Here is a 22,152-nt window from a genome sequence, read left to right on the forward strand (position 1 = left end):
AAAACAGCTGTAAAACCTGATTAAAAAACTGAAGTCAATAATCAATAGTATCTATTGATTCCAATGACGATGAGTAAAGGGCCAGTGAATGCGAACCAACACACACACACACACACACACACGCTGTATGTTCGCTCATAACTAGATTGGACACTAGACCTGTTGGTAAAGCTGCTATATTTACAGCTGATAGACACATACATACAGACGTGGGGAAGGGGGAGTTAAACAAGTTGGGAGGTCTAGTAGCCATGGTGACAACGATGACAGCAGTGGTGACAAATACAGTATTCCGTCAACATGCATGTATACATACACATACAGTATACAGTATATTTGAGTAAACATGTCGATGTGCTCAGACAAAAGGCAAATATCAAAGCAAATTAGCATGATCACATGTTTTGACGAGCGGATCCACTACACCAGACCACATGTGAGGACAACATGATAGCTATTTGTGTCAACTGCAGAGGGCGGTAACAGCAGTGGTGATGCAGCAGTAGAGAAGAGGAAGGCCACAACAGGCCTGATTCATGTTATTTAAGAAGGGAAATTACAAATGTCTTATGAAGTAGGAAATGCAAGTCAGACTGAAACTAGAGTTTTTGCTTTGTTTTGCCACCAAATTAGAATATATATTCGTTCTTTGACTTATATACTCATTTGGTCATAACTGTACTTAAAAAAAATAAATAAAAAGGGAAAATGTATGTTTTATTTATTTTTCTGTAGTGCTTGGTGCATTGTTGGTGTGGACAGGCACTAAAAAGAGTTCATAATATCACTTTATAATGGCAACGCTGTGATCTGAGAACCCTCACATTTTCTCTGCGACTCCATACGTTACCCGGTGCTGTGACTGAGTCAGTGGGTAACGTTCAGAGCCCTGAGATTACATGTCAACATGTAGTCGTAGTTATCTGACATCACCGTAACTGAACTCATTAAAAGAGACAGCCAACACCGAGTGTGTTGAAATAACAGTAAAAGTGGAAATCAGTGCTCCTCCCAATATTACACCGTCACAGGCCGAGTAAATTACTAACAGTTGATAACCAACATCTGCTTGTTGAAAAAGGAGAAAACTTCTTTCTGTCTGCATTTGTTGGCTATAGAGTTGTGACAGCATGTCTCCTAGCAACGCTCACCCTAAAATGTCGATCAAAGACTGCCACAGGAAACGCCCATTTAGGGGCTTAAAGCTTGGACTGTGTTTTCATCTTCTATGTTTCATCCACAAAAATGTAAAACTACATTCAACAGCTACACTAACATTGTATTTTGTATTTCCTCATGCATAGGCGTTTTGGTGAGGAGGATTGTGGGATGTAAACAAAACCACATGTTTATAATGAAAACCACACCAGGTGACTTCTAGATGTTAGCAGTCGTGGCATGGTAGTCAGCTTTCAGTGAGGCTGTGAAGTCTTGTCTGTTTCGGGTAAACTACCTCAGATGTAGATGGCAAAATCGTGGATTGTAGTTCCTTGTGTTTTCTGAAAACCTTCGGTCATGGCGGATATGGTGGATACAAACCGAAGTTTGTTGCCTTCTGAAGAACAGATGAGTGAGATGAGAAGCCCACTATTACATAACACCAGTCAGAGGTATTCTGTGTGTGTCAGTCTCTGTCTGTATCTGTGGAGTTAGACTGTGTATACCCAAACAAATCACTCAGGTTGTGTAAAAGAAATCAGACTGTGTGCGTGTGTGTGTGAGAGGGAGAGAGTGTTTGTGCACTTTGCATGCAGGTGAACGCTATAGTTTAGTGTACAATTACTCACCGTAACACTGTGTGTCTGTGTGTGTGCAAGTGTGTCTGTGGACCAGTGTCTTTAGTAGACTTGTGGTAATCCTCTTAGCGTATGCTGCTTGAAGCTCAGAGCGCATTATGTAACCCCTCTAATCCAGCACCACATCAAGGCAGACAGCAAAAGACCACAACCCGTGCTCCCTCTCTCTCTCTCACACACACACACACACACACACACACACACACACACACACACACACACACACACACACACACACACACACACACACACACACACACACACACACACACACACTTGTGTCTTTGCTCCTAGAGTCCCAAAGACACACAATGTCACTGTATTGGTAAACACACCATTCTCACTCTAAATAACAAGATGTGAGATGTCCATTGTATAAAATAAAAACAAAATACACACCACAAGTTATTGATTATCAAAAGTCATTTGAGTTTTTCCTGCCGACGTCCAGACTGAGGCTGCAGAGAAACTGCAGGGCCGACACTTCCTCTCTGTGTGTCCCTGCTGCCCTCTTCACATATTCTCTGCATCTTCCCGATAACCTGAACATCCAACCAAAAAGAAAAAAAAAAAATCTCTCTCTCCTCCTGCTCTCCATTCTGTTGCCAGGGCAACAGCGGCCATCTTGCCGTGCCCCTTCGGTCTTGGGTACACATCACAGGCTGGTCATAAATGTGGAATGACAGTCGGAGAGGGAAAGCAGAGAGAGTGAGAGAAGACGAGAGAGTGAAACAGAAGGATGGAGGAGGACGCTGACCAGGACAACAAAGACGCACAGGTCATCGTCTCTCCTGTTTAAATCACAAAATAAAAAGCAGGACTGGCCATCTTGGCAGAACCTCGTTTTTATCCTTCACCTCTCTGATATGCTTATACAATACTAATCAACCTGATCTACTCTGATAAGGGCCGTATATATCGTCTAAAATATTCTATATCTAGAAGACATCAGAAAATCCTTCTTCAACACCTTCATTTGAGAATTTATTTTATTTTTATTTTACAGTAGAAGAGTTGCAGACCTTAAGTGTTACTCAACACAAGAACCTTGCCTAAATATAATACAGTTTAAATCAGGAACTACCAGATCAAAATAAACTAATAATAATTTCAGTATAACAGACACATTTAGGTCAGGACTTGGGACCTTAAAGGTTTTGAGACTTGGCACCCATCCACACCTCTGACTCCCAAAATATTTGCTAAAATATCACGATCACAATAACATGATTATCTACACCATTAAGAGTCACTGAGAACAAGCTCTGGGTATCGTTCAAAAGTGTTCAATAGCGGCATTGATTCCGATTTCGAGTCTTAACAATACTTTTTTCCACACCAGTTTTATCAAAAAGAAAATTACAATTATTTTTAAGCTCGGTGTCTTCACACACTCAAATGTGTTAGTGTAAATACACAGCCAATCACCAGCATTATTAGATCTTGGTCTAAGCATGCTGCGTTATTGGCTCGTTAACGCTGCTGAGATTTACTCAATTACTCCTTACGTATCAAGATTTGGTATCGACCAACCCTAACACCAACCCTTTGATCCTTGATAGTATCAAACCAAATTGATCGGTCCATAAAAGTATCAAAGTTCGATGCGCAGCCCGACCGAAAAAACAGACACTTGCTCATTAAAAGTACAAACTTAACAGTGATTTGCAAATTCATTATTTAATCAATGGAAAGCCAGAGTAAATAATGAATGTAAAAAAAATGACAAGACTGACAAACATTCATACCTTTGACTCAAACTCTTCCAGTGTGGTGAGTGTGGTTTAATTTTCAGATTTGTTTCTATTTCTACGATGCTTTCTTGATCCTTTGCTCGTTTTGGAGCAACAACAGAAAATGAGTAAATGATCAATCACAACACTTTCAGCCTTCTCTTCTTACATGGAAATAACACTTGGATGGCAGATCTCACTTCTCATAGTGTATCAGACCAACATTGACCACATACAGTCCAGTGGTTTAGTAAAGAACAGGCACAGAGGTTAGTGCAGCAGTCTCTGCTATTGAAGCAACTTTGACACAGTTCAGTAGCCACTCACTCTACTCTTTTCTCTGAGAGACAAAAACACAGCTGGACTTCAACTGTATGTTTTCTTCCATTCAAACTGTTCAGAAGTCACTACTCTACAATAATGTGAAGGAAGGTAGCAAGCAGAATAAGACAAGAGTAACGTAGCCGACTCCGAGCTGGTTCACAAGAGTCCTCATCCTGGGACTTCTTAGTCTCCAGTGAGTCATTTTTGTTGAGAAATGTTTTCTTTTTTCCTGCTTTGTTTTCTGCACTCAAATCAAATCAATTTGATTCACTGTAATGAATGCTGATGCTTTTTTTTTTTTTTTAATCTCTTGCTTGAGAGTAATGAAATCCACCTGTTTACAAAAAGATCACTCAAAACAACCTAAAATCCAAATGTGCGAAAAATCAAAACCAGAACGTAATAAACTTAACACACAGGCCACAGCTGCAGACTGTGTGTGGACAACAAGCTCACATCCAGTGCAACTACACAGAGTGCTGGAGCCACAATGGAAGCTGCGGTGACCTCACACAACCTGGAGCTCAGGGGGAAGTGACAGAGTGGTTTCACTCCACCAGTGACTAAACTGAGACAAAATCCTCTCGGTGTTAAGAGCATATGAGGCGATACACAGACAGGCTGAAAGAAACAAATCAAGAAAGTATGCAAGAAATTGAAGTGGGGATGACAGAGAAAACATAAGACAGGAAGTTAGCAAAACAGACAGGAAAGAAGAAGATAAAAAGACAAGAAAACAAAACAGAAACAGCAAAACAAGACATGAACATTCATAAGCAAGAAATAGACATGGCAGCCCCAGTGAGATGTAGAGACAATAATGAGTGTTACTCTGGTCCTTCACTGGGTTGGGTGTTGAGTTATTGTACACACACAAATACAAATGATGAGTCACTTTCTAAAACAAAGACACAGACACACACATACAAAACTTTAAATATAGACTCATTACCCTCAGATTCACTGGAAGGCTGTCGCTCTCTGCAACTTACCAGCCGCCCCCTTTTTTTTTTAATGTGATGACCAACACATACATATATATTCATTCATGACATATTATTACCTTTTTTCCACCAATGCAACATTTCAGTGACCTTTCTCCCACAGCTCTGAGAGCAAAGAAAAACATTACTTTTTTTAAAGAAGACTGTAGTACAGTTCGTTTGGCTTTTCTCCGCTGGCTCCATGAGCACACTCACGCTCACGCCTAGGCCTGCTCTTTTTAACATTTTCTCTGAAATTTTTGTCATCTTAAAGAGCACTAATTACAGGCTTAAACATGCGGGCATGTGTGTGTGTGAGTATACACACGCACTCCCACCCTCCCAATTCACTCGGCAAGTGAACATAATTAGAGACTTGAGAGGGCTATGAATGAGCGGGGAAAGAGGGGGCTGGAGGAGAGGAGATTAGAAGACATGAAAAAGTTTATCTTAAGAGTTGAAGATCGAGAGGGAACTTCAACACTGAGTTCCTGCACAGTTTTCACGTCTAGACCAGCTCTTCCTCGCTAGATTTGACGCTTTAACTCAACATTAGCAACCATTGTAAACCTCGTAGCAGCCACTGCTTTCAGTTTGTGTCAGTAGGACGTGACCTGAAGAGACATGAATCTTGCTCGAGACAGTTAATCCATCACAATACACATTTAATAGCCCTTAGTGTTGTCAGACATGTGATATCAAGCGTTATGATCTTTAAAAACTCTTCCTTGTGTGACAGCAACCTTTTAATGCAAGTAATCCCTACACAATGTATCTGTTTTACAACATCCATGCTTCTTTATTGAGGATAGAAAATACTCAATAAAGTCAATAAATGTATTCCTATTTATATTTGCTGTTTCTTTCTGTGTTGAAAGCAGGTAAAAGAAAGCTTAAAGTGCAGGGCTCAAACAACACATTCACTTCCTTTATTTATGAGCACACACACACACACACACACACACACACACACACACACACACACACACGGAAAGACAGTTTAAAAAAAACGGGGAGGGTGATTGTGATACACCAGAGATTCAACTTCAGGCTGCACCGAAGTTAAAGTCATTGATTTCACTGATACAAAAACATAAACCAAGGTTTGTAGACTACAGCTGTGCAAAGGAGCATATGGAGGTAAAAGAAAAAATACACAACAGACAAACAAATCTCTGCTCACACCATATGGAGACAAATGCCGAGGAAGAAGAAAGATACTTTACTTGTCAACAATCTTGAGAACAAGTCTGTTCAGAAGCCCTAGCAAAACTTTGAAGACAAACATCCCTTTTCATTAACATCTTACTAGTAAGATATCACATCAATCAAATAATGCAACATACACTCAAGGGGCCGGTTTATTAGACACATCAGTCAAAAAGTAATGCAGTCTAAATACCACCTCCATGAAGTTTAGAATTAGAAATTGATGAGTCAACTGTACGGCAATGTTGGAAGTCTGTGGTGCTGCTGAATTGTATTACATTGTACTGGCAGGAGTATTTATTATTTTGTCCACCCCACTTATAAGAATCAGGGTAGGCTATTGTACCATGAGGTCTTTAATGTTTCTCATCATTAATAACAAAATACCGAATCAATATAACGCATTTTATTGGTGTGAAATTGATGTGATTTGAAGGCATATCAATTCAAACACTATTCCTCTGGAACCATAAAGGACGTTATGAAACTTTATTCTTTAATAGAAGTCAAGAATAAAACACAATAAAACTAAATGGCAATCATCTGAAGGTAAATCTGAACTAACTGGTGCTTCAGCATAAGGTTTATGTTTATGTTTATGTGTTTAATTATGTTGACTGAAATTGATTAGTTGCTTATTGGAAATTGCTTGATGTAGAACTGTAATCTTTCATAGAAGGAGCAAGTCCAATCAAACTGCAAACTACAATCTTTTTTTATGTGCTGAAAAATCTGAAATCAAACTCAATAATTTGCTGGATTAAACTGTAAACCCCCCTAACAATTACAATGCAGCAGCTGACTCTCGATCGGATATCAGAGCCTCCTGGAATGCACCACCAAGAAAGTCTCTGTTTGGCACTGCATTATAACATCACAATAATATAACTTTAACCAAAAATAAACTAAGAAAACTAAACCCTCACATGATGAATTCACTGACGTGTGTGAACATGTTGATTTTGGCATAAAATGAAAGATATGGGATGTTTTCACTCTGGCAGTTAGTCAGGTGTTTACTTTGTGGCAAACGTATTAAAACTTGCAAAACCACTGGTGAAGTCACTTCAAGCGACAGTTGGACTAATATTAAAGGTGTGACTCAGGTGTGAATAACACTTTTTGTTTTTCAAACTAATTATTTGGTCTTGATACACTTTGTATTCCAAGGCCTTGAATATGAAACCTCCATTTTTTTTAATTTTTTTTTTTACATTTTGGCACTTTTCAAAACTTTCTTGCTGTCCTTACAACTCTGTATCATCACACTCCCAATCAATATGTCTCTCTGTCTCTCTCTCTCTGTTTGCGTCTCTCTATTTTTAGCTCTCTCTTTCGTAGATTAGGGGCCTATTTATAGACCCCCCCTTATGTTGTCCAATAAGAGGGCTCTCTGCGAGAGAATGGCAGCGTCACAAGGATTCACACACCTCCCACTTGGCACCGAGCCCAACCTCCCTCCCCTCTCTCTTTCTATCGAGTTCATCCCACCTTCTCCCTCTACTCTCTTTTGCTTTCTCCTCCCATCCCTGTGCTCTCCTCCTCCTTACTGCCCCCTTTCCCCTCCCTCATCTTGCCCCCCCCCCCCATCTATACCGGGTGGCTACTGGCACGGAGCCCACTGCCTCAGTGGAAACTTTACACACAGGAAAAAGCCTTGCGTCAACCCCCCACAGCCTGACTGCGTGTGCGTGTTTAAAAAACTGCATCCTACCTACAAAAAGAGACAGTAAAGACAAAATATTCTACACTGAGCTACCTTGACATACTAAAATATTCAGGCCTCAAAGTGCATGGCACTCTTAAACAACACACATCCCTGATATACTGTGAAATATGCCGACAGATAAACATGCAGATGGACAGATAGGATTTTTTTCTTCTCCTTCTTCTTGACTTTTCCCCACTTTAAAAAAGAGGACATTACATAATTCTCCAAACACTTCCTCTCAAAGCCAAGAGCACTCTGCCGTTTTATCAGAGACACACACACACACACACACACACACACACACACACACACACACACACACACACACACACACACACACACTTGACATATCCAAGCAGACAGGCAGCCTGTTCGGGCTGTCTGCATCACAGTCGCTATGACAACGGTGGGAGAACAATCCACAAAAACAGCCACTCGGGAGGGGGGGGCAGAGGAGGAGAGAGACAGACAGACAGACAAAGAGAGAGAGAGAGAGAGAGAGAGAGAGAGAGAGAGAGAGAGAGAGAGAAAGGGCTAATGGTAAGCTCATGTGTACGTGCAGCTGTACCAGCTCGGGCTCCGTGCCATTTCTTTGCAGGATTCCCGACTCCGTTTCCTTTACCTGCCCTCTGCAGGAAAGAAAAAAGTCTCACAAACACGGGAGTCACATTTCGTTTTCCAGAACATTTCCTTTCTCTTTGTGGCTTTTCCATGACTTTGCCTTGGTCAGAGTCATAGATAAACATGGTCAGTGAAAAAAAAAATAATCACAAAATCTAAAAATTCCGACTGATTCGACACTATCACCCTTGAGGCTGCAAGATTAGGTCACAGTCTATACTATTTTTCTACAGTACAAACCTCAACTGGATCATTTTGATACTCGGGGCATTCAAGTCTGATAATCAGTGCAGATTATGTTGCAGAATGAAAAGGCTCAAGACCAGAGACTGTGGCTGTATTGACCACCTGGGTCCAGAGCAGTCAAAGCCCACTGGCACACGTTTTGAAATGTGCATGTCGTCACTGGGCCTATTCTGGTTGGCCTTTAGGCTTAAGAGATAAAGCTGATTTATCTGTGTCACAATACAGTTCGTCCACCACAGGGTCTCTGGTGTTTCTGTGGGTATATGAAGGGCTACAGTGTAGTTAACTGTCTTTGTAGATGTATCTACACATGTTGAATGACCTCAGTGACCTTCTATTACAGCCCTCACTGCTGTCATCGTTACTCCACATCATATACACCTATATGTCAAACAGGTGACGCTACCACAGACAACAGGTAAAAGCTACACACAACTCTAAATCAGCTGCAGTAACACCTCAGCGGTGATGTATAATTCAAGCATTGTCCAAAGTGAAACCTGATCATGATGCAGGCGGGAGTCAAAAGGAACAAGATGATAAAGAACCAGAGCTCACTGTCAACCTTCTATAACAAAGAAATCTGTCCACATTTATGAGCGGGTAATATCGACCACAGTGGACATATGTTGTAATACAGTGAATTTTCTGGGTATGGATAAAACAGGACTAAGATTCTACAGCTGTGCAGCTCTGTGAGGCTGCACTAAGGTACAGCAGTGCTGTTTAAGCACAGTGACAATGCTAGCATGCTAAGTGAAGACTTTGACCTGCTGGTGGCACTGGAGAAGAGGACTGGGGATTACCACCGTCAGAAGGATTTATCTCCTCGGCACCAGAAATGACTAAAACAATGCATCCGATAGCTGTTGAGTTATTTCAGTCTTGGCCAAAGTGGTGGACCGACAAACTGGGCGATTGACAGAAGATTACCATCCATGTTGCTAGTGGCTAATAACAAGACAGGAATGGTGGTTTTCAGCTAATCACAAGCAGAGGGATGGTTTGATTAAAAGGAGATAATGGTAGTAGTAAATACTTGTAGTAAAACATGAAATCTCTATCACACGCCATGTAATTATCAATCTATTCTCTGTATCTGCTGCTGAATCACCATTGTTATCAAAGTATAGCAGTGGCTGCCCAAGTGTGATTTGACTCATGGGGGCAAGGTTTTATTAAGTCAGTTTGACTCAATGTACCCAGACCAGTCCACAGAAAGAGTCCAGGTATATAGCAATACCCACTAAAGCCCCATGTTGATACTGGTGTTTCTTGACTGTGCTCAAGTAAACAGACCTGCAGAGAGTGAAAAACCAGCCTGAACAGCTGACAGTCAACTAAACAGGTGGCTGTGCTGTCAACAGGCCACGACTGTTGGTACCAGAACTTGTCTGGTGGTAGTACAAGTTGTCTATCTAATGTTAGCAAATGTCAGTCAAGACTTATCTTAAATTTAGCCTGAAATGTTCAGAATCTTCCCCCTCAGCTTTCTCCCAATTCAATCCTGTTTTGTTATTGTGATGTGAACAGGACAGTAGATGGAGGAAGCAACTAACATGACCAGAACAACTTTAGCTAGTTCTAATGTGCCCAATATCATGCTATTTGCTATCAGAAATTAGCATGCTGATATATTTTAGCACCAGGACATTACCATTAGTCACTTTTAAATGCTCAGAACAAGACACAAACCCTCCTCTTCATCAGGTCTTTTCCAGAGTATATTTCTGAACACTGCTTTACATTTATGGGTTTTATTTACCATGTCTGAAACCACAGCAGGTATTTAGTCTGAACTGCCTGGGTAGGTGTTGAACAGTCCTGTCATCTATGCAGTGCTTCCCCTATTGCCTTGAGAGGCCATACGTGTATATATGTATATATATACTATGTGCACTTCATTTCAGCTCAGTGTGAGAGTCTCTACTGTGTTTTTCTGTCATTCACGGTGGTTTTTCTCTCCTCTCTCCTTTCTGTTTCATTGTGTGTCAAGCCCCCCCACACACACACACACACAGAGGAGAGACAGGTTGACAATAGCAGTAAAGGCTTTCCAGCAAGTGTTATAAATCCCTCTAAAAACCAAAGATGGACTGACGTCGAGCCCAAACATCTGAAAGTCAGGCTTCTTCTTTTTTTGTTAAATGCACGCAACCTGTCGACCATGGTGAGGATGCGAGCTCTGCTGCTGGTGGCAGGGAAGCTAGTCCTGAGAGCACTAGCAACTCTCCTGCTACAGAGAGCCGACACCCCTACAACCCACAGGGTCACTTCCCAGAGCGCGATTCCACCACAACATAAGACGTTTAAAATAAGAGAATATCTCATTCTGTAACACTGAAAGGAGCTTACGTTTGCAAAGAAAAAAATTTTGTTTTTTTTTTCCATACCCATTTGCTTAGCACACAGGTGTAATGAACTGGAAAAGCAATGGTGTGGAAAATATACTGTTAATGCTCAAAAATATTTAGTGTATGTGCATAACAAAAATTAGGACTTTTCCGTCTCTCCAGGGGCCTCCGTTGGCTGACAGTTAGGATCCTCGAGGGGCTCTCTTTGTTATGTTTTTGTGCAGCAGTCATTAAGTATCCATTAAAAAACTCAATGGCTCCTTAACTGTCAACACGCCAAAAATAAAACAAGAATCCCAGACTGGCTGTTTTCATGAACAAGGAAAAGTGACAATTACAAAGACTGAAAAGAGCATAATCACTGCTCTTCCCTGCCTGCAGTGGAAGTGCCAAAATTTAAAACTGTTACAACTTTTCACAGATGAAAGCCTTTTAGGACATTATCACTAAAGAGTTTCAGGCGAGCTTTAAGCCGCTAACTCCACAAAGCTTGCCTGACAAAAATCATACCCTGCCTGACCCAAATCTGCTCAAAATCTTCAGGGAAATGTAGTTTTTCTTGGCTATTTTTACTACGCTGCACTCATCCTATGACTTCCAGTGCATGGCATGATAAACTGAAGTGAACAGTTTGTGACAGCAGAGAGTCGGGAACACATCTGCTGATCTTGTCTCCTCAGTGCAGTCCACAGTCTCTGCGATTGGAGACTGAAAGGCAGACAGAGACAGAGAAGTTGAAAGAGGGGTACAGAGATCAGGTGACGGAGAAGACAGTGGGATGTGCCGAGGTTGACAGGGAAAAGAGAGTGAGCTGGGGGGGTGAGCCTGAAAAGTTTAAAAAAAAAAAAAAAAAAAAAACAGGGGAAGAAGAAGCACTCAGTGTCAAGAAGAAAGAACAAGAAGCAGTGTAAAGTCAGAGCAAGAGAAAGTGTAGGAGATGACAGAGACGGAGTCTCAGTCACACACATAACAGTTTTTAATGGGTCCGAACTGAAATAAAACTTTTTAGGGTGGTTATCGTACCACAGCCAGCTCGTGTGTCTCATATTCAGTGTTAATAAACCACACAATAACATCTTAGGCATCTCCACTACAGTCCAGCATGGTCACTATTTCTAGCTGGAATGCAGCGAGGCAACAGTCATCGCTGTGTTTACATTCCCTGCATCACAATCATGTCAGCGCAGCGAAAGCATTTAAAGGTCCGATCAAACTTTATTAAAAACAGATGATGCCGGAAAAAGGCCTACATCTGACAGCCATTTAGCTTAGCTTTGCATAAAGACTGGAAAAAAACTGGCTCTGTCCAAAGCTAACATGATCCACCTAGCAGCACCTCTACAGCTCACCAATTAATATTTAGCTTTTTACACTTAGTAAACAGAGAAGACACTTTGGAAAGAGTCTGGCTTCTAGTATTTATTCTAAGCTAAGCTAAGCTAAGATAAAAGGCTAACAACTGTACGCTTCATATTAACCACACAAACATGAAATTGGTATCAATCTTCTTATCTAACTCTAATAAAACAGCAAGATGACTTTTTACCAACCTGTAATTTCTGATACTTTTCTGATACATCTGCCTCCAATATGATTCAACACATCATTTTCCAGTGTTTTTATTAATTTGAGACATTGTTTTTTCACAGCCTGTCTAAAGATAATAAGCCACTGACAGCAAACAAAAGGGTGTTTTTTTTTCCAGGTAGCTTTATATACTACAGCTGATTTGTGTGTGACGTCAAAGGGTCATGTTTAACAGAGCATAGGTCTCAACAGGAGCAGTTCTATATTATTTAGGTGCAAAAGTTACCACTTTTATAGTAAAGTATAAAGCACACTGTCTGGAACCTACTTATTATACTTTTAAATTTTAAAAATAGGCCAAATATTTTACCAATTTTCACCAAAATGTTTAAATAAATAATTTTCAGTACTGTCTGAAAGAGTATAATACTAGCATAGGTATTAATGAAATCCAATTAATAATATCTAGCCAAAGGAGAGAGGGCAGAAAGCGAGTGTGTTTTTGAAAAGAGCAGCTGGCAGGGTTCCTTGGTTGTGATCGTTGTTGCTGCTATTTTAGGAACCATTCAGGAAGTGATCTAGAGAGAGGGTAGTGTCGGAGTATTCAACTCAACTCTTCACACACCAAAACAAGTGCAACCGAATGTAACAAGAAGACAGAAGAACCACGAGGAAGTGGTACATGTGTATGGACATTATATGTCTTTTTGTTCTACTTGGTTTACTTCTATGCAGATAGTTGAGCATTGTAGCACTAGTTTGTTATTATAAGACGTTTACTATAATAACGGTAAGATTCAAGTTCTCCAGGATTACAACTGATCACTCTCACAGCACTGTGCAGCATGTTTCAGACCTTGGACACTGATTACTGAAAGCACCCTGTTAGTTGACAGTACATTCTCAGCATTGGAGGGAAATTAGGGAATGCATGAAGTTCAACAATGAGATGACTTGAAGGAGCCACAATCTACATGATTACAACACATTTAACCTAGATCCCCGACACTCTTACAGTTTGACCAAAAATATCTTGGCTCAAGGTTGATGTTTCGACAGATTGAGATAAGTGTATTGATTACAAGATTACTGGAGCTGATGATCACGAGTGACTCGCCGGAAACAAAATTTTGGTTTGTTTACATCCGGCTGGTGGTGGAGCTGATGAGGGTCAGAAGCAAGCTGCACTTGTTCTGTATGAACCATGTGTCATGTGCTCTGCTCAATACTGCTCAATACTGCGCTGCTGTCCATCTCAGACTAGAGATGGACACCGAACCCCGGTATTAAATGGGCCCAGTGCTAAATTATTAAAGACCGTAGTATTGATAAGCTCAGACACTTTTGGTTATATTCTCAGTGCTGGAGAAAGGAAGAAAATAGATATCTTATTTATTATTGCCACATAAAAAGTTCTCTCGCACTTTTTTATCTCACCAACTCTGATAAAGACAATCGTCTATGATGCATTTTTTCCCAATCCAGAAGAGATTTCTCTCTGAGCTTGTGTGTGCGGGGGGCATCTCTCTCTCACACCCTACAGCACCACACACGCACGCACGCACGCACGCACGCACGCACGCACGCACGCACGCACGCACGCACACACACACACACACACACACACGCACACACACACACACACACACACACACACACACACACACACACACACACACACGCGCGCAGTGACCATGCTATTAGTGACAATGGCAGAGAGAACTCAACGTTCAAAGTGTTAAAAAGTACGCTCATCTCCACAAGTGCAACAAGTACTTTGCACATAGACGCGGAACAATCTGTCGAAAATATCTAGTGAAAGTCCCTCACATACTTACAGAGAAATGCAGAGTTTTCAGTTTGTTCACCTGTCAATGCCCCAGGTTTCTTATATATGTGAGCAGCCTGGAGCCCACACACAGAGTTAACTAAATTATACTAACATGGGTTATCAGTTACAAGTAGACATTAGTGATGTCAGTGTAAAAAAATAAAGCAATGTTAATTCTTCTCTTAATTCTTCCTCTTAATAATAACAAAATGAACCAATGAGAGTACTGTTAAAGCACCAGATGGATAAGAATTAGCGGTAAGAGCAGTAGTACAGTTAAAATCTTAGCGACACTCTTCCCTAATCTCAGACTCATCTGCAAAGGGGCCACAATTACAAGCGCATCTTGTTTCCGGGTCCAATGGAAACTGACATGGTGCCTGACACACCGTGGTCTCAACCGGTCTCGAACTGCTTGAAACTCAAGATCCGGGCACGAGAATGGATTTCATAGCAATTTAAGGGTTTTTGTCTCAGATCTAAGAAATTTGTCTGGGACAAGTAAATCATGGCAAAAAATCTAATTTCAACACATGGGTAAGTGGACCTTTTGTCAAACTACTGTATACAAGGCCGAGAATAAATATTCAAGCACGACATTCTCAAAGCAACTGAAGGGGGGCAGGTTTTGAAAGCAGCAGTTCAGTGGTCGTTAATTCATTTAGGTCTAGTAGTGTGAGGCAAAATAAATCCGCCGACACTGACAACACAGCCTTTGTTACAGCCAGATGTGTTGGCGTCTTGTATCTCCAGGCAACATAACAGTCATCAGACAATCGCTGTGATATTTGCAGGTCCCACTGCTGCACTACCACAGGACTTCCTGCCTGCAATCACCTGGTATAAATCAGTTATCAGACAGTAGCATAGCAACAATGTCGCTAAGTGTCTGACCACACGGTTAATATCCTCTCTCACGCTGTCCTGCTCGGTCCCACTGAGTCCTCGCTCCATCTTTTCCTCCCTATTGCCCTCTGCAGTATTATCAGATAATGTGTTTTTTTTCCCTCCTGCACTGCAGCCACTGTGGCACAATTACCCCGGCTGCTGCACTAATGGCTATTGATGCAGCTGAGGGCCCCACACACACACTTGCACACGCAAACATTCATAAAAAATTCATGATGCTGGCTCAATAGGAAGGTGCGGGGGGTCTGGCCAGCCCTAGAAAGAACAACAAATGTCATTTAACAAAGGAGGGAAGAGGCAGATGATACAAGCCTCGACATTATCGCACGATAAGATACAGAAAAACAATGACACATATGAAAACACATAGATCTGTGGATACTAATTGTATGAAGAAGTTCAAATAGACCTGTTACATGCAACTGAACACATATTTGTGTCTGGTATACCGTATCTGTGTATGCTGATCTGTGGGTATACAGTAACAGCCTGTTTATATGAGTCTCTATGTGCTGCAGGAGTCTGCGTGGTAGGTAATTCCCTCTTAGCGCGGGATTTCTCCCTGCCACCGACCTGTGCTGAGAGAGCTTTAGAGCACTAAGCCTGCTAGCTGAGACTGAACCAGGGATCACCGGAGACAAGGAGTAAAGAAATGGAGGAAGGGATGGAGAGGGAGAGGGAAAAGAAAAGCACGGGTGGGTCTGAATCATTGAAAGGAAAGAAGGGAGGGCAGATTAGGCGGAGGAAAAAATGAAAGGTCAAATGGAGGTAGGAATGGAAGGGTGAGGGGAGAGAGAAGATGAAGGAGAGAGAGGGGAAAGAAAGAGAAGGATCCCAGCTTGGAGAAAGTAGAAACCCCTGTGTGATGGGTGGATGTAAAAATAAAGTGGAAAAGGAGGAAGGATGGAGGAGGGACAGACCACAATTTAGTGCTGGAAAACGATTTTTCAGGGGGACGGTTTTCAACTGATCCTGATTGACCCTGAGTTTAAACAGACAAACAGGAAGGTCACCAGCTGGTTGCCTGGCACCAACAGGAAGCTGAAAACTGGCCGTTAAAGAGGAGGTGACATTTCATCTGTGTTCATGTAATGTTTTACTATATCTGCATTAAAAAAACATAGAAAGTCATGATGGCAAAAAGTGTTTTGCTAATTCTTACTTAATGAGCTTTAGTGTCAAACAGATCATACCAGTGTTAACATATTATGTTGTCACCATTAAACCACAACACAACCATCACTATAACCAGCGGTGGAAAGTAACATGCAATCTCTCAAGTACTTGTTGGTATCTACAAGGATTGAGATTTTAAATGCAATAGTTGGGAACCCTTGTCACGTTTCCAATGTCCACGAGTTGTTAGCAATTGCACCAAAGAGACACTTCCAAGACAGTTTAAATAACTGTGACCCACAGAGGTGAAACTATACGATATTGCACAAAGAGGCAAAGATCGGAGGAAACTCAAAAGAGGAAATAGAAAAAACCTTGTTGTATGTAGTAATCATCTCATCACCTCTCAGATTTACATTGTGACCCATTACCTGTATATGAACTGGCTTCACCCAAAGCAGCTAAAACAGTAAATGCTACTTACATACTGGTGCCTCAGTATTAACAATCTCATAGTGAACTAACATGTCACTGAGAGATCTTTTTCTACAGAACAAGTATTTTTACTTTTGACACTTTGTGTAGTTTTTGCAGATAATACTTCTGGACTTTTACTGAAGTAGAATTTTGAATGCAGAAATGGAGTAATGGAGTATTTTTAAATTTCATGTATTGGTAGTTTTACTTAAGTTAAGGATGTGCGTGCTTCTTCCACCACTGTCTACAACTTAACATTAAAGAATGAGATACTAAAAAATTTGCTAATGATGTGATTGTCTGGTAGCAAATATCTGGCAAACGACAAATCACATGAGAGTGAGAAGAGGAGGGAGAGAAGTGTTGGACTCATAGTACAACTCACAGAGAGCAAGTAGCAGATAAGGGAATAGTGAGACTAAAAGATAAAGGACCAAAATTGGCAACATTTGGTCGAGGGACATTTAAGTGAAAACAATGTTGGAGGAAATACTTACAAACAAGGACCCTATTTTTTTGTCCAGTAGCAACATTTAGTGTTAAATTCCCAACACTCGTTCCTTAAATTTCTTATTAATTGCAAAATGGAGTTTTTAAATAGAAAAGAAGCCCGACATGAGTCTCTAAATGATGGCTGCCTGTTGACCAGTGGAAGCTGAACAGCTAATCTGCCAAAACTTCTGATGTCTCACAGTGGATGGTGATAAGAGACAGTGTTGGCCAACTACTTCTTGCTGCCACTTGACAGCAACCTTGAGCAAACGCTCTTACATTCAACCACACATACGGTGTTCACATCTGCTGTGGACACATGTTCACGCCAGACTTCACCTTCGAACAGTGTAGTCGCCATTTTTCCTTTAGAAACAACCCAAGTCTTCTTTCTGCATTCTCCTCCTTATGTTACACAGTATGGATCTACTCTGTGTGTGTGTGTGTGTGTGTGTGTGTGTGTGTGTGTGTGTGCGCATCCATTAAGACATATGCTACAAGTGATACACACTAGGGCTGTGTTAAATTTTCCAACCAGACGCCGTCAATCCAACAACCAAGTCAACAAGTCACTTATTTGGGATTATTTTGTCTTTAAATCTGGGCACAACCGGCAAGCTGGAGAACCTAAATGAAGCAATTTGCTGGCAAACAATTATAACACTATCCTGCTGAGCTTCACCGGTTCAAAATCTAACCACAAAGACCAGCCGGAGAATAGCCGATATATTTGTCCAGTCGCGCAGTCCTAATAAAGACAATGGTTACGTTGGGAATTAAGGTTTCTTGACAGTGGGTGGTCGATTTCAGGACTCATGTACCATGGTCATTATTATAGAAACCCTGCTTAGCTGGTCACTTACCTCACAAAGTGCTGGTAGTTTAGAAAAAAAAAAACCCTCAGCCAAAAATATAGTTTTTATTTTAGCTGTGTGTGGTATGTAGAGTTGAAATTAACATGTCAGATGCTACACGTTTGGGTTGTGACTGTAGCGCGTGCATTCACATATCTACATGCACAACAGATCCACTCTACTCTCGCATTCATGAGAAATGTGGTGCACATATGCACATTCACTCACACACTCACACACACACGGACACACACTTGTGGTGTATCACAGTGGACCCAGGCATCTCTGATAACAACCTCATTCATATTTTACGGTTTGTGTGTGTGTGAGTACATGAGGGGGTGAAAGGAACAAAGATGAGTTCCCTCCATTGTACTATCAATAATGTAAAGTCTAAACTGCCCTTCAGATGCTTCTTTAAGGCTAAGCTACCTATTGTATGCAGAAGAGCAAGCTAGCAGCCTTCAAACAAAATCCAAACAAAAAGGAAGCACCAGCCACAGATAAGACAATCACACTGAAGATAAAAGAGACCTTCCACCGGTTCTCTGTTTACTGAAGAAAATTTTTACAGGCAGTTAAATCTCTCCGTATATCGGTGGCTTTGTGTTGTAGCTACTGGGCTACATTTCACACCACTTCTTCTAGTGCTAGGCCGATGATTTGGCCGGGTCGATATACTGGCCAATATTAGCCTATTGCAGACATACTGGCAACAATTCTCCAAATCCATGGTTCAGTTGAGACCTGGATTTTAAACCATGGTCTTCTGGTATCGCAACACGAGATAATGGATAACAATAATTTGTATTGAGGTTACTACTGTTTCTTACACTGATGATGCCTTATAGCTGAAACGCGTTCGTCGACTGTCCCATAATAAATAATAAGACAATTTTTTCTCCAATTGGTTTACGTTGCTATGTTACTTGTTTAAGTAAAGAAATCAAACAATCGAAATATGATTTTTCTAACCTTTCAAATATTGATATCGGTGTCAGCCTCGCAAATCCAGTATCAGCTGGGCTATAATCGCTTCATTTTTTGATTACTCCATTAACCATTTGGTATGAAATGTCAAACACTTTCTGTCATAACTTCCCAGAGCCCAGAGTGAAGTCTCCAAATGTTTTCATGTTGTTGTACCAAAAGCCCAAATCTCAGAGATATTCAGTTTACTGTTTATGTGACAAAGAGAAGCAGGAAATCCCGCCATCTGAGAAACTTGAGGCTTTTCCTGTCCATCGACTGATCATTAAATCAACAAATCGGTTCGGCTCTAAACATAAATGCAGTAGATTATTGGCGATTATAGCTAATTCATATCATATCAGTAGGCAGTCTGTATAAGTCTAAAAATTAAAAAAAAAAAAAAAAAACACACAGCAGAACCACTCATCATCATCACTGATTATAGTGAAATGAACAGGGAGACACAGATTTGAAGAAAGTGGACTGATTATTAGAGACAACTATAGATTCAGACTCTCTTACAATCACAGACTAGAGTTTTCACAATAAAGTGTTACCAGGCAATTCAATGCAAAGGTGTCAAGTGAAGATATGACTAAAAAAACCTTAGGCTAGTTGAGCAAATATTTGAGGACTAAAACATGAACAAGAGCTTCTGCCATACCCTGTTGTAAGTACAAGCTTCTTAAAAAGGTAGAGTAAGATTGTAAGTGTGTGTGTGTGTGTGTGTGTGTGTGTGTGTGGCGAATTATTTGAGCTCTGTTTTAAAAAATCTGCAAGTAAATAACCCAAACTTTCTGAACTGTGCAGGACGGAGGGGAAACTGTTTCCTCACTTTATTCAAGGGTCTGTGCTGAACGTGTGTGTGTTCCTGTAGAACATGTGAACAAGCGTGGGTGGAAGGGAATGTGGTCACAGCCGCCCCAAATCAAAAACATCCAGAGTGTGTGTGTGCGCGAACTGAGGGACAAGAGTGAGAAGAAGCATAAAAACAAAGAAAAGATGACAAAAATTTGAATAAAGTGCACAGGCGAGCAGAGGAGATAAAGGGGAGAGTTTAAAAGACAGTCAATAACAACCAGAGGGAGTCATAGCAGAATTAGTGTGTAATGAGTCAAAAACAGCATGCCTGTGATGTCATGAGTGTTTGTCGACGTCACACTCTGCATGTGTGCGTGTACGTACTGGTGAGTGTCAGCTCCATGCCAGTTCACTGGTTTAAATATAGTGCTTGGGCAACAGTCCCAGCTGACATTAACAATGCTATAGCCACTAAGACCCATCTACACTACATTAGCGCTGTGCTAACGCTGAAACCAGAGAAGTGGTGAACAGAGGGAGGGAGGAGAGGGAAGGAGAGGAAGGGAGGGAAGAGGGAAGGCCTCGGATTCATGAAAACTCAGCCGCCCACACTCCGGCCTCTGCTGCCAAGAGTTGAGCAGGACAACTGTGTGTGTGTGTGTGTGTGTGTGTGTGTGTGTGTGTGTGTGTGTGTGTGTGTGTGTGTGTGTGTGTGTGTGTGTGTGTATATGAGACATTCCACGGTGAGGTGGATGCCAAGGAGCGAGCACAGCCGAAGACAGACTGTCCTGAGCTACTGTGTTTTAGTGGAACTAACGAGCCCCTCGCTGTGCACCTTGGCCTCGCAGCTGTAAACTTGTTAGCGATTAGGTAATCAGATCTGACTGGATGTTTGGTCAAAAAATGTTCGGGTCACGATTCTGCTTTTAAGCAACATCATGGCCCTGTTGGTTTGGAGACACGTGCCTGTAACTGAAAGGTCACGGGTTTGATCCTCGCAATAGAACCATGTGCTCCCATCAGGATCTCAACAAAGAAACGCTGCCTGCTCACACAAACTTGACAGCCACTGGTGAACGCGTTTTGTTTTTCTCCGTGCCCTTAGATAACTAGCCAAGAGTAGACAACGTCACATCATGTTAAGATATTGAGTTTGACAGCCAAACTCTTCAGCAAAAAAAAGCTTTTAAAAAAGTCAAATGTTGGTGTCACTCACACAGGATCAACGTGCAATTTTCATTTTCAGACTCACGATTCTGCGCTGAACATACAGTGGGTTCAGCAGGCTGGCATGCAACACAGCCAGAGGACGTGTTGTTGTTTTGTGGCACGGCGATGTTGTTGTGGCCATCAGTAACAGTTTCTCCACCAACACATGGAATCAACAAGCTCACACCTGCTCCCTGTGGGCTGTCAAATGTCATTCTGGAGAGATGGAGGTACTAACAATGTCAATACCAAAATAACCTGTAATGCACAGACATCAAGCACTGATGATATCTAATAGTGTAGGATTATTGAAGGATGATTTTCCTGTTTCTTTCCGATTGGTTTTCAATTATTGGTGGTCAAACTTTAAACGAAGGAGGAGCAGAACTGTCTTAACCTTCGTATGACGCCATTACCGATGTCCCCTACTGAAATATGACCCAACAAAACTATCTCTACACATGTATTGACCTTCCATTTAACACTGTAATGCATTCACGTTTAAAACAAGAACCGCTTTCATGCTGGATTATGAATATAATCAATTCATCATCATCATCATCATCATCATCATCATCATCATCATCATCTGAACACCAGTCTTGTGTTTCCCTCTACTGATCCCTATATATAGCCTTTATTTAATCAGGTATTCTCATTCAGATCAAGATCTCGTTGGCAAAATAGATGCAAGTGCAGCGGAGGAAATACAAATAGAACAGAGATAAGACAGACAACAAAGCAGAGCCAGTCACACACCAGCAAACAGCATCAGATACAATCGGAAACATCCCAAAAAAAAAAGGTCCCACGAAAAAAAAAAAGTTTAAATTCATCCAAAGGGACGAGACTAATGGTCTCAGCCTAAAAATGCTGATCTGGTTAAACTGCATTAATACTTGATGTAAGGGGTAATCGACAGTCCTGCTGTAGAAGGATTTCACTCACTGATAGCACCACTGCAACACCAGATGGCTGTATTGCATA

The 22,152-nt window shown here is 41.3% G+C and overlaps 1 protein-coding gene across 1 annotated transcript in view; it reads right to left on the reverse strand.

The window, feature by feature from the left end:
• The window catches only part of maml3 (mastermind-like transcriptional coactivator 3), a 111,084-nt gene that overhangs the window by 84,257 nt on the left and 4,675 nt on the right, over positions 1–22,152 (reverse strand). The gene's annotated exons all lie outside the window — the stretch shown is intronic.

The sequence above is a fragment of the Seriola aureovittata genome, chromosome 3 (genome assembly GCF_021018895.1).
Source record: "Seriola aureovittata isolate HTS-2021-v1 ecotype China chromosome 3, ASM2101889v1, whole genome shotgun sequence".
Taxonomy (NCBI): Eukaryota; Metazoa; Chordata; class Actinopteri; order Carangiformes; family Carangidae; genus Seriola; species Seriola aureovittata.